At 38.2% G+C, this 14,712-nt stretch overlaps 1 non-coding gene across 1 annotated transcript; it reads left to right on the forward strand.

Moving 5' to 3' along the window:
- Positions 1-13,816: 13,816 nt before the first annotated feature.
- Positions 13,817-13,923, forward strand: LOC120272736. Its single transcript, XR_005540276.1, has one exon. It is a non-coding gene; the product is annotated as a small nucleolar RNA R71 (small nucleolar RNA).
- The last annotated feature ends 789 nt before the right edge of the window (positions 13,924-14,712 follow it).

Below are 14,712 nucleotides of genomic sequence, written 5' to 3' on the forward strand. Positions count from 1 at the left end.
TGTTGAATTGCATGAGAACTCTGTGGTTCAACTCCTAGGTTGCACTTGGATGCACGGGATGCGTCCTCGTACTAGACTCACTTAGCTTGAAAGGGATCCATGTACAAATACAACGAGGAATTCAGGTATTTTATACCCCTCCAACCATTAGAGATAAACCTAGATGTGTGTTTGATCCTAATTAGAGAATTCCTTGTCCCCATTGCAATCGTAGGAGGATTTGGTCTGAAAAAATTCTGGACCAATACTCGATAGGATTAAGGGTAATTACCGAGGGATTCGGGATTACCCACTTTTGGAACTTCTTGGTCCAAAATCACCACTGCTTATAACCTTAGCGTTCTTGGAGCATTATTAGCCCAGAGCGAATCCGCATCCGTGTCCTTCATTTCCTCTAGATTTCTCACCCTTTCATCCTGGTATATTTGTATCCTTCTTTAGTAGTTTTTATTGCCTTTTACTAGTTTAGGACACTTGCACTCCAATTTTTAGGCTCAACAACAACTAAAAAGGAAGCAAGGGTAGCTGCTTGGCTCCGTGGAATATGATCCCTGTGTCGCTCACAGGGTATTACTTGACGACCTTGTGCACTTACGGGTGTTCACACCATGTATTGTACTGCTTATGTTGTTCTTCTTAATGAATCAAACGGACCTTAAAACTATTGAATATGACCCCTCTAAAACTATTAAGAAGGGATAATAAATTGTTAGCTATGGAGGTGGTTATAAGAACCTCGACAACTATTGAGGAGTTATGAAAACTTAGTAACCATAGAGGCGGTTAAAACAGCATCTACGCTTGTTATTAAAAATGCTTCCGTACATAAAACTTACCCCAACGGTTGGTACAAACTGGCTCTAAAGTGTAGAGCTAGATTGATATGAGGCAGTTTAGAGGTGGTTGAAAAATCCAACCTATACCTATAGATGTAGTTAAAACCACCTCCATAAGGCTTCAAAACCACCTCAAAAGCACTCTACTGGTGTTGTGTTCCTTTGTGATCTATGGTTACTTTGGACATCTTCAAATGTGATCTTATGCCTATAAACTTGTTAATACAGTCAAACTTGGCTAACATAAGCAATGTCACCCCTGATAACATGTAGACATCACTGGTTTTTTTCCTTGTTTTTTTTCCACCGCTAAGCTACCACCGTACCCTGCTCAGGGTATATCTTATAACTCTAAACCTGTGATTATGACTTTGGTTCATGCTTAAGTACTCGTGACTGCATCCTACTTAGAACTCTCTCTTGGTCTATCATGCATCCACAATAAACCAATACTTTTCCTCATGTGCCTTATCCATGTTGAGTTCCCTCTAGACTGAGCTACATCTCTTCTTTTTTTCATTAGCACAAATCCTTGTTTGGACATTTTCTTCTCCTTACCTAATTATCTTACAAACCCTAGAAATTTAAAACCATGATGTTTCTTTGGTTTTAAATATTTCCATTCTTACGGCCATTATATATCTGAACTTGTCAAGGATGCAGTGTCAGATTTAGCCATGCACGGTTTTGTTTCCTTTACCGTGATTAGGCACATGTCTCACATGCATCACCTAAGCCACCACCTTCATCTTTTCTCAAAGCCATTATTTTGTTGTAGTGGTGGAACTAGGACCAAAACTAAGAGGTGCTAACTTTAATTTTAAAAAAATTATAAATATTAAAAAAATTATATTAATTCAAATTTAAATTATAATAATTAATATTTCAAAGAATATATGGTCAACTATGAGATGGGAGTTGAATTATTTAGTCAAACCTAATCTAGTTTAAATTTAATATGAAAAAAAATTATATTAATTCAAATTATAAAATAATAACAATTAATAATTTTAAAAAGATAAATATATATATACCACTAATGGCAACTATGAGATAAAATTTGAATTATTCAGCAAAATATAATATAGTTTTAACTAGTTTCATACGAAGACCTACAAGATCATATCATCTAAGAAAATCAAAACTTCTTCTAAAGTTATTTTTCAGAATTTGAAGATTTTATACTGAAAAATGATTTGAATAAATTTCCAATAGGGTAAAGTAGCTTGTTACGATAGAATCTTAAAAAATAAGTCTACAAGACATGCAAGATCATATTAAATATAAATATATAAATATATTTTTATTAACTATGAATATAAATATATTAATTAATATATTATATATTATGTACTATACTATATATATGTATTATGTATATATATGTATATAACTTCTAAGATGGGGCCAAAGGGTGCTTAACCAACCCCTTGAACCCCTCCTTCCACCCCTGTGTGGTTGTAAAAATTATATTCTTAATAAAATATTACAAAGCCTATTTTTTTCTATCCAATCTCATAATTTATGTATAGATTTATAAAACTTTATTAGGTGTTTTAAGTAATTATAGATAACAATTAAAATGTTTTCAAAATTATAATTTATCCAATACTCAAAATTTTATATTATAAGGCTTAGAAAATAGGACTTTAATTTATATCATACTTAGGATCCATAGTATTAGAGAAAAATTTTAAATATTTAAATTTAAATTAAATGGATATTTACCAAATCTCACAAAACATAATTTTAATAATGTAATTTCTTTTATAAAAATTAAATTTTAAAAAGATAAATATCCTCAATGAACTAAACATATAAAAGGAATAAAGGATTATTTTCTTGGTTGAGAACTAACCTTTGGTCATATTTCTATTTGAGCGCCAACATTCAAAACATATCAAAGTGAGCATTAACATTTAATTTGGTTACACCGGTGAAGCTGATGGGGTTTTCCGGTGAGAATTCAGTGATGTGGATGTCGGACTCCACGTCATCTTCACTCATGGAGGTTGTCACAACAGTAATTTCTCCACATCTCCTCTATGTCAACTGCCACATCAGCATCTTCACCCTATATTATCATCAGCATGGAGCCCCCACCGTGGAGAAATTGCTAATGTGGCAACCTCCATGAGTGAAGATGACATGGAGTCCGATGTTCACGTCACTAAATTCTCGCCGGAAGACCCCAACAGCCTCACCGGTGTAACCAAATTAAATTTTAATGCTCACTTTGATATGTTTTGAATGTTGGTGCTCATATTGAAATATGACCAAAGGTTAGTGCTCAACCAAGAAAATTACCCAAATAAAGGAAGAGGTTGAAGCCTTGAGTACTAATGTGCCTATAAAAATTAATGGCAATGGTTTGGCTTTATTTGATTCAGAGAACCAAAGTGACTCAACTAGCTCAAGATGTAGAGATGTATAACTTTGATGGTCACAAGGTTTGAATTTTTTTCCTTTCCTAAATTCTTTTGCTTAGTTTATACAATAAATAAGATATAGTTGTTGTTTTACTTTATCATTTTTAGCTTCAAAGTTAGGTTCATTGGATTTTTTTCAATGATAGTTATTTGTTAGTGTTTTCCTGTTCGGCACTTTGAATCTTAGGCTCATAGTATAAATATGTTGTTTTTCATTGTTTGGTTTTCTTTTTTATTTTTTTTTAAATGATTTTTTTATCTATGCAAAACAATAAAAGCCAAATGCAACATGAAATTTGTCTCTTCTCAACTGAGAAGAAATAATGGTATGAAAGTTGTAATTAAATAAAATATTTTAACAATATTCAAATTATTTTAGTAGATTCTTACTTTTTTCTAAATATGCAAGGATAAACATCAAGAAGAGAGAATAACATTTAAGTCCCAAAGAAGGAGTCAAATTCTAACAGAAACTGAGACTGAAAAGCAAAAAGAAAGATTTAAATGCATAGCATAGTACTTAATCTCCAAATTTATATTAGAGAATAATTTAGGATAATTTATAATTGTATTATGGATATTTAAATTTCTAATTTTATATATTCGAAATAAGAATTTTGTACTTTTTAGTGATATTTATCTATTTGTATATGATATCAAATACTTTTATTTGCTTGTGTTATAATATTTTGCTACTAAAAGGTTTTTTTTTTTGTAACTAAATGTCTAAGATATAACTTTATATTTATCACAAATAATTTTATTCTTGGCAACACTTATTATATTAGTGACAAAATTGGTGTAACATATAATTTTATTTAGTGACAATATTATTGTTAAATTAATTTTTTTTATAATACTATCTCTAAACAACATTAGTGACGAAGTATTGATCACCAATAAGAATGTTACTTTTGACAAAAACAATTGTTACTATTTTAAATCATTTAGTGTCAACATTGGTGTCACAATTAAATAAACTATTGTGACCACTTTATTCATCATATTTCTTAATCATAAATAGTATGTTTTTGTGACAATATAGATTTATCACAAATAACAATATTTTTAGTGACAACAATCTTGCCACAAAATTTTGATTATTTGTCGTCACATAGTTTTATCACAAATATTAGAGTTTTTAGTGACAATAATTTGGTCACAAATATTTTGTGTAATTGTGGTCAAATTTCTAAAGTGATCACTTTTGTATTTGCTACGGAGGTATTTGTGATGAGAGGTGATGATAAGTGCTAAGTAGTTCATATTTTTCGTATCATTTACACTGCATTCAGCATGGATTCTGAAATGTTTAGCACCTAATTAGCACAAAATTTTATTCTTTTATTCACCATAGCCTTATTTCTATTTAAGGAAAAAGAAGTGAACTCAGAGGCCTTTTAAAGTAAAATAAGCCAAGTTGCTGAATCAAAGCTTCACCACGGCTCACAACCGGCATCGTGGCAAGTTACCAGGCCCGTTGGCTGCACTTACCACTACCGTTATCAAGTCGTGGTAGCATGGAACCATTGGAAGCAACACAAAAGCCACAACTGATTCGCAAGGCCCATTGTGAAAACCATAATGGTCGTGATCTAACCCCACAACACCCAAAAAAGCCATGCCACGATGTGACTTAGAGCCCAAATAATAACTTACTCACCATGAGCATAACAACGCCCTTGGTGAGGCCGTGGTAGACTTGTTCCTATAATACCCTAGTTTTCTCTGAATTGTGGGAGATTCTTTTGCTAAATAAGGTAGGGTGGCCAAAGTTCTGGAGATATGAGTGGCTGGAGATGACTTTCAAGCATATTTCAATAGATTCTGGCGAGTTTCTCAAGGATAATCCAACGATCATCTTTAGGGAAGAGCACACGAAGGAGTTCAGCGTCATCTTGTCAATCTTGAGATCCTCTTACCCTCAACCTTGGCAGTCCTATTGAATGGAGTTAGTTTAGGGATTCCTTAAACGCTTATATATTCTTTGGTCTTATGGCTCTCTCTTGCGTTAATGCTTTATTTTATGATCCATAAGAAACCAATTTGAGGGAAATTTTATGTCTAGGTCCATCAATTATTTATTATGAATCTTGATTGATAATTCAATTAATATTTATAGTTTTTTGTGAATCATTGCATGTTTGTATGAATGATATTCATGTTAATGTGGATGAGGAAGATATGCCCACATCTTAGGAGACCCATACTCTGTTAGATCTATGTATTCTCTAAGAGGTTAGTGTGGCTAGATCTTCGGATTATGGTTTGATTAGTTCCTAGATTAGGATTTAATTAGCCCTTCTAGTGGAGTTCTTGAACTTAAGGCAAACATAGGAGGCTGGGGTGGAAGAGATTCAATCTAAAGTTCCTAGTGCTTAGAACTGGTTACCAAGAGATTGGGACTAGTAGGCCCTTGAATTCCCCAGGTCAAATATGAGAATATGATTGTCATAATCAATGGCTATCATAAGTAATAATCAATATAACTGCAATACATCCACCCAATTCCTTATGAGAGCATTCAAGTTCCATTCTGATTGTTACGCAGTTAAATTTTTTTTTATTTTTCAGTACCTGGACTTCTATTTCTTTTCATATTTTGTTGGACTTGTGTGAGTTCAGTTAGTAAGGTAAGTCCCCTACTAAACTGACATTTTGGTTTGTTTACTTTTATGCACTTTATTTCTGCATTTTGAGTTCTTGTTTCTTTTATGGATGTTTGGAATGTCGTGCTTCACTTTTGTGCCTCTTGTCTCATCTCAGGATTATTGTGGTTAAATGGCTGTTAGAATGCAGGTTGAGAGCGGCCACATCACTCTCTGTGTTCAGAAAAGTTATATTAACCCCCTCTTTATTTTGGTTCACCATCATTAGGTTTTATTGCATATATTTGTACATTAAGGACAATTGACACACCCCTTGCGTGTGTGCCGCAGGTGCATGGGTTGTTGAAGTAATAATTACCCTAGTGAGTGGGTAGTCGTATCTACTGGGAATAGTGATTAAAAACACAAGAATTGCTATTTAAATATGATAAAGATGAGTCAAAGTGGTGTGATAATATCGATGTGAATAAAAATAAAGAAAATAAGAAAGAGACGCAAGATAATAATAGTAGAGGTAATCGATAGAAAATGGGGCACCTCGACATTGCTCTCCCTAGGGCTATTGTTTCAAGTGCAAGACCAATCATTATTTCTCTTAGCTGATGTTTAATGAAACGCGAAAATCCTATAACACATGGTCCCAAACCTAAGGTCAATCGTGACTAACCCTACACTATACCCCAACGGAAAGGAGTACTCTCGACGTCTCACACTGTGTAGGATTGCAAGAAGCTCTAGGGACTCCAAGTGATTAACCTTATTCCATAATATAGATCTAACTCATTGGTCCAAGCGAAAGACCCCTAGTTACAGTTAAGCCCTAGCACGAAGGATTACTCCAGCGCTTCACTCTGTTGCTTGCGCAACTAAGCCCCAGCGGAGTTCCTCTCTTAGCACTTCACTCTATTGTAACCGCAAAAAACTCTTGGAGTGCGGAGGTAGAATAAATCACAACAGAAGGGAAATGGGACATTGCGCTACCTCTCGCCTCACCCTCTCGACCCTCTCCAATCTTGCTTTTGTCTAACCCTCATGATGTGTCACTCATCCACTAAGATTACCAAGATGGATTCTCAACCCTAGTGTCACTCAAAGGGAAAATCAACCCAACAAGCATTCAAGATTCGAACTCAATTAAAAACATCAGTTAAAGAAACATAAAAACAAAGGTCAATGAAACAAAATCATCATAGGGTTTACATGGGTTTAGTTCTCCATGGAGAAAGATACAATCAATAGTAAAATAGAAAGTAAAAACATGTGATCCATAAGTAAAACCCCCTCGTAGTCCATATTGATGGTCTTGTGAAGTAGCCTCGTCTTCTCCAAAGGTTCTCTCGTCAAGCCAAGGGCACACCTCACCGAATCGATGCGGATGAAAACTCCCCTAATAACTATCTTACGAAGGAACGGGGTGTTGAAGGCCATAGAACCACTCCAAAAACCTTGCCAAAGCCCCTCCAAACCCTAGCCATGAGTGCCTCCAAAGTTGGGGAAAAGATGGGAAAAACATTTTTTAAAACGGTTGAAATCACGACTTAAATAGGGCTGGAGTCGGGCATCAACACGAGCGTATGGAATTTCCACACACCAGTGTAAATCTACAGGAAATTCGTTTTCTACAATCTATGAATAATAACTGTTATAGTATTTTACTACAGTACTCCGCCAAAATTCTCCCGAATCCACACTTTTCATCGAGGCCACATGAATGGGCACACATCCATGTGGTAGATTGCGTTGCGTTTTCAAAAACAATCACATTGATGAAGATCTTGCTAGCCTTTTGCACAAGTTGGAACACGCGCATGTGATTGTCTTTGTGCCCCTCTAAACCATGTATTTGCTTGAGCAAAATGGAGGTTGGCACACATTCACGTGTCTTTTAGCACAACTTGTGTCTTCGCATTTATTCACTCCAAGATTTCATCAACAAGGTGCATCCACAATCTACTTTTGGCTCCTTTCTTCCATTATTGTCTCCAAAACCCTATATGCAAAAAAGAACACAAATACACATATATGAACAATAAATCCGAGAAAAGTACACAAGCACTTATCAAACTCCCCCACACTTAAGCTTTTGCTTGTCCTCAAGTAAAATAAAACATTAAAGCACATAAGAAGGAAAATTGAAAGTGATTGGCCTTAGGTTCACCACAAGCATGCAAGGGAAGCATTCTACAAGTAAGGAAAAAAAAATTTCAATACTGAATAAGAGAAATTAATGCTCTAGCTAAAAACTTGAATAAAAAAGGACAACAAACCCAATATCGTGTAAGTGTGTAGACTCACTCAAGTCAACCCAACGTATACTCCTCAAAGCTCTAGGTACAAGGAACTTATTTATATACCAAAAGAAAGAAAAGAGACAATAGTAGCTTCACACATCCTCTAAGGTAGCCCTTTCCGAAGCGGCCGCTAAGGTGGCTTTCACACTTTCGAGGTGGTAGCTCTTTCTACCGGGGTAGTAGCTTTCACTCATTCCATGAGATAGATCTTTCTCTCATTAGGGCATAACTAGTATCCGACTTATGAGAGTAGCTTCATACTTCATAGGTGGTAGCTTTTTCGATCCACAATGCAAAAACAAAACAAACATAACTTTTTCTTTTCCTTTTCATTCAAGAACAATTTTTTTTTCAAAGAAATTAAAACAAGAAACAACTAACTAGTCCCTTAAACGTCGAACTTGAGTTTCCACAAGGTTTAATGAGTGAGTAGTGCAACAAGTGTCAATCGGGCAAAAATTCCTAAAAATTCAAGTAAAAGCTAGAGAATGAAAACATTCAATGTTAACAATTATCCTAAACTTAAGAATACAACCATTGCAAATAAGGTGAACCGCCATTGGCTACATGAGCATGTATAATGAAAGCATAAGTATATAACATGTGTAATGTGAACTCCCCCGACACTTAAGATGTACATTGCCCTCAATGTACGCATCCAAGCATAATAAAAAAAAATATAACAATCAAAAGCATGTGTGGACATGGGCAATTGAAACAATACTCCCTTGAACTCCTAATGGTACATTTGATGGATCTATGTTCATTGAGAGTTGAGTTCCAATGGATTATGGAGAACACAAGGCCATGTTAATGAATATCACATTGACCGTGTCAATGACTATTCCTCAAATTCCAGACTCACAAGACCATCTGCACGTATACACAAGGGGGTTCAGTGAAGCTCAACAAAAACAAAAATAAACTCGAGTATATAAAGATATGGAAATGGAATAAAACTCAAGACAACTGAAAATAAAATATAAGCTCAGTAGGAGGATCCTTTCTGAGTAGTACAAGTCAAAAATACATGCAAAAATAAAAATTTAAAAACATAAAAGAACTAAAGTGAAGACGTCTCAAGCGTCGGTGTCATCCGCGGTCTCCTCTACAACTGCTGAAGAAGTAGGTGGTGGTGGTGGAGGTGCTGGTGCTGCTAGAACTGGTGATGATGGTGCTGGCGACGCCTGAGGGGTGCGGGCTCTCGTCACGAAAGGTGAGGTCGCGTCTCGCTCGAGTAACTGTTGTAAAATTTCGAGACGCGTTATCACCTCTGTATGGCATGAACCTCAGCAAGCTCTGCCTGTAATACCCCTACAGCACTCTTGAGCCTCTCAAATCGATCATAGGCTTGAGTCAGAGAGAAGATACGCACCGGTGATGGCTCTTGTGCTGTGGGTGATGCCTCTGTCTCTATCGGCTCCTGCTGCGGCTCCTGTGTAGGCTGAGAAGCCTCGGCTGCATCTCTCTCAGCCACAACTGGATCTGGTGGGGACATGTTCATCACACACACCCCGTCTCTATACCTCATGATCATACCCATCAGTCACATAGTCTCCAAGCCGAGGGGTGCCGGGACAATCATCTTCTTGGCCTCCCTGATCGTGTCCATTAAACCTATCCCGGTGATGAGTCTTGTGATGTATGGGCATGAGAAGATCACCCCCACTCTCGCATACTGTCCCTGATGTATTAGATACTCTACTAGGATATGTCCCAAGTGGTGTGGCACACTCTAAACCATCGAATAAAGATACAACAGCTCCTGCCGACTAAGTACACCGGTGCTATCACCACGGCCGTTCACCGACCTGCTCAAAACAGCGTGAAGATAATGATATACAGGTCGAGAAGGACATGTGGCCTTGGACATCCCCTGCTCATACTGTCCCTAGCCACATAAAGCTCTATATACACGTTGAGGAGTCAGACTTACTAGATAATTGGTCAGTAACTGCTCATACTCCTTAGTGTCAATGTAGGCCTCATTGTATAAACCCAGCCGGACTAAAAACTACATGATGCTCATGCAGTGGTACTGACTAAATCCACAGAACTGGATAGCATTTATAGTGTTAAAGCTGTTATACAATCGGTCAAACTCAAATGACGCTAATACCTCAAGTGTTAACTTGCGGATAGCAAGATCTCTGATCGACAATAAGCGCCTCCAGCTACCCACAGACAATAGCTCTTCGACCTCATCTTCCATGTCATCTGCTAGTTGAACCTTCCAGAGCACATTCAAGTCCGGGAATTGTGTCTGACCAAACTTAAGCTTTGAAAGTCGCTCAAACCGAGCCTGGTGCTTGGGGATGACAAATTCCATATGCTCTGTAGGACGTTTGCTTGCGGCTTTCTTTATTCTGGAAGCCATATCTGCAAGAATTGAAGAAGAATCAATCAAATAAGTTCAAGAAATCAATACTGTAGAAATCCACATGGCCATATGGAAATTCCACACGCCCGTGTGGATCCACGGGGAGTGAAAGTCACATGGACACTATGCCAAAATCACAAAATACATGAAAATATCGCTTTAAAACCACTCTAATGCATGTACCAACCATTTAAACATGAAAACGAAGAAACATTCACCTGTTTAACCAAATTAAATCAAGATTGGCGAAAGAAAAAGAGAATGAGGGCTTGCCGATGAAATAGAGATGAAAAACTTCGAATGCGGTCGGAAAACAACCCTAGAACTCTATAAATAGATGGTGAGGTGTCAGGGAAGCAAGGAGAGGCGTCGTTTGAGTGTTTGGGAGTCAAAGAACGAAGGGGCACTAGTGGGTTATAAAGAGAAATCACGGCCTTTGAAGTTCTATACATTCACACTGGCATGTGGAAATTACCCACTTCCGTGTGACTCCCACAGGACTACTCACAGGGGCAGACACACGCCCCTGTGTGCTTTCAAGATAGCCTCTGGCTGTCTCTGAATGCATCCACACGGGTGTCTTAAAATTTTCCACCCTCGTGTGCCTGACCCACAGGGGTACCCACACACCCCTGTGCCTTCTCTGTCCACCTGAAAAATTTGGCTAAGTGTTCCACACGCCCCTGTGGAAACTCCACACGGGCATGTGGATACTCACAGGGGTACTCACACGCCCCTGTGTCTTCTCGGGATGGAGGAGAACTCTCAGTAGAGATTCACATGGGCGTGTTGAAATTACCCACGCCCGTGTGTAGTTCACAGTGTTATCTACAGAGGCATTCACATGTCCCTATGTCTTCTCGGGACGGAGTCTAAGACATTGCAAAGAAACACACGCCCATGTGGAAATTAACAATGGGCGTGTGAATATCACAAGATCGTTTACAGGGCAGACACACTCTCCTGTGTGCTCTCAGGATGAGCTCTGAACGATAACACACGCCTGTGTGTTTTCTCTGGATAACTTAGAAAAATTCCTAGGCTCTACAGAAAATTTTTGCACACTTACACACACACAGAGCCTGCCCATACTATGAAAAACTGATAACAGAAACATGGAAAATACGCTCAAACGAACTAGAAACTTCGCCAACCACATTTTAGCACATGAAAACACTAATAATCCATGAGAAAAGCACAGCAACAGCATGAAAGATTATGACATCAACACTAAAGCTTTTATTCATGCAAGTACTAAACTAAAACCTAGAAAAACAATAAAAACCTGGGTTGCCTCCGAAGAAGCGCTTGTTTAATATGACTAAGCTTGACGTACCTCAACTTACCTCACGAGGACTCATAATTGAAGATTTTCCTCTTACCGACAACCTAAAAGCATGATGAACATAATCTTTGCAAGGTAGAGGGGGAGTTATCGAGCTTGTTACCACACAAGGATTCGTTACCCTTACTCCGTGCTTGCACATCCCCATTAGCCTTGGGGCGCTTCTTGTGATGTCTACTTGCTAGCTTCATCTTTTGGATCATCCTCTTCATGATCCCCGGGGTAGGTTGCATCTTGTCCTCTAGACCAAGTGATAAGACTTCTTCATTCTCCACTTATTGATCTAGCAATCTTTTATATGGTTCCAGACACATGATTTCCTGTATGTATTCATCAATTAACTCATCAGTAGTGTCAAGAAAGTAAAGTGTGTCATCAAAATCAAGAGAATGTCGCATGGCTTCTGCGAGGCGGTATGTAAACTTGTCATCACCAACTCGTAAAGTCAACTTCCCCCCATCCATGTCAATAAGAGCCCTGGAACTGCGCAATAATGGCCTTCCAAGTATCAATAGAACATCGACATCCTCATCAACATCCAATACTATAAAGCCTACAGGAAATATGTACTTGTCAACTTTCACAAGTACATCTTCAATGATGCCCCTCAGATGTCTAACTGTTCGATCCACCAATTGAAGTGTCATCAGAGTGGGCCTAGGCTCTTCTAAGCCTAGCTTCTGAAAGAAAGTATAAGACATGACGTTGATGCTAGCCCCTGAATCTGCCAATGCCTTTTCTTCACCCAAATTACCAATGTTGCATGGAATGATAAAGCTTCTGGGGTCCTTCTTCTTGTTCGGCATATTCTTTTGTAACACCGCTGAACATGAAGCATCTAGAATCATAGATGCACTCTCCTCCAACTTTCTCTTATTAATCAAGAGGTCTTTGAGAAATTTTGCATAACGAGGCATTTGAGACAACGCCTCTACAAATGGAATGTTGATGTGCAATTGCTTGAATAGACCCAAGAACTTCTTATATTGCTCATCATTTTGGTCTTTCTTCAACCTTGAAGGGTAAGGGATTCTTGGCTTGTAAGGTGGGGGTGCCACCTCCTTCTCTTTTGTTATTTCCTCAACCTCCATGACCTCAGGTGCTTCAACATTGGTCTTCTCACTCAGGAGCCTACCCTCAACTTTATGACCATTTCTCAAAGTGATCGCCATCATATGTTCTCTTGGGTTGGTTTCTGTGTTATTTGGTAAACTCCCTTTAGGTCTTTTCGAGAGTGACTTCGCATTTTGACCCACTTGGTTATCCAAGTTATGCAATGACATGGTGTGGTTGTGAAGTGTGGCCTCAACTGATTGAAATCTTGTATCCGATGATTGAATAAACTTGGTCAAAGCCTTTTCTAAATCGGTCATTCGATTTTCCAACCCTGAAACTCAATTCTCTATATTTAGAGCTTGTTGTTGTTGTTGGAAAGCCGGTGGTGCCATGGTCTTCAGTTGCCTTTGATTACTCCAAGAAAGGTTAGGATGGCTCCTTCACCCCCGATTGTAGGTATTGCTATACAGATTTTCTTGACCAGTCATTGTATTACCCACAAAATCAACCTGTTCCACTGAGGATGTACCACCAATAGAAATTAGGTAATTAGATGGAGCATGTCCTCCCCCACACCCAGTGTAACTCATTACGGCCGGCACTCTAGGATAAGTTAGAGTGTCTAATTTCTTGCTCAATGACTCAACTTGGGCCACCAATGAGGTAACTGCATCAATCTCATGAAGTCCAGCTACCTTCTTTCTGTCTCTTGTGTTCCACTGATAACTGTTCATAGCCATTTCTTCGATCAGATGTTAGGCTTTTTCAGGGGTCTTGCTACCTACGGTACCTTCTGCTGCAGCATCAAGAAACTTCTTTGTGCTTAGTTTCAACCCACTGTAGAAAGTCTGAATGATTATCCACTCGGGAAACCCATGCTGAGGGCATTTCTGTAGAAGCTCCTTGAACCTATCCTATGTCTCAAAAGGAGACTCCAATTTTGTTTGCACAAAACAAGATATTTCATTCCTAAGCTTCACGGATTTTTCAGGAGGGAAATATCGAGCAAGAAAAGCTTTTACCATCTCCTCCCATGTAGTGATCAATGCTCTAGGTAATGAATGTAGACATTGCTTCGCTCTCCCTTTTAAGTAAAATGGGAAGGCCCTCAACTTGATAGCATCATCTGTAACATCTTTGATCTTGAGTATGTCACACAGCTCCAAGAAGTTCTCTATGTGATTGTTTGGATCCTCAACGGCCAAACCATTAAACTGTACTGACTACTGTAACATCTGGATGAAGGCTAGCTTGAGCTCAAAATTCTGAGCCGTAATCGGTGGCCGCACAATACTAGACTACGTACCAAGAGCTGCAGGTCTGGCATAATCTAAGAGTGTCCTCTGTTGGTCATTCTTTTCTGCCATATTATCAAACTCTTCACCTTCTATCTCAGCTTGATTAGACTATTCTTGCACACATTCTTTTCCCCTTATATGAATTCTTCACCCAATGTCCAGATCTCCTTCAACCAATGTCGAAGGGTTTCCTCGGGTCATAACCTGGAGTTGTAACCAAAGAAAGGAAAGCAAATCAGAATGATGGAAGAATAAGAAAATGTGAAATAGAACAAGTGATGAATAGCTAAAATAGCAAAGTGCAAAGTGTTTCCAAAACGCCTACTCCCCGGCAACGGTGCCAAAAACTTGACACACCCCTAGCGTGTGTACCACAAGTGCACGGGTTATCGAAGTAATAATTACCTTGGTGAGTGGGTAGTCATATCCATAGGGAATAGTGATTGAAAACACAAGAATTGCTATTTA

The sequence above is a fragment of the Dioscorea cayenensis genome, chromosome 11 (genome assembly GCF_009730915.1).
Source record: "Dioscorea cayenensis subsp. rotundata cultivar TDr96_F1 chromosome 11, TDr96_F1_v2_PseudoChromosome.rev07_lg8_w22 25.fasta, whole genome shotgun sequence".
Classification (NCBI taxonomy): domain Eukaryota; kingdom Viridiplantae; phylum Streptophyta; class Magnoliopsida; order Dioscoreales; family Dioscoreaceae; genus Dioscorea; species Dioscorea cayenensis.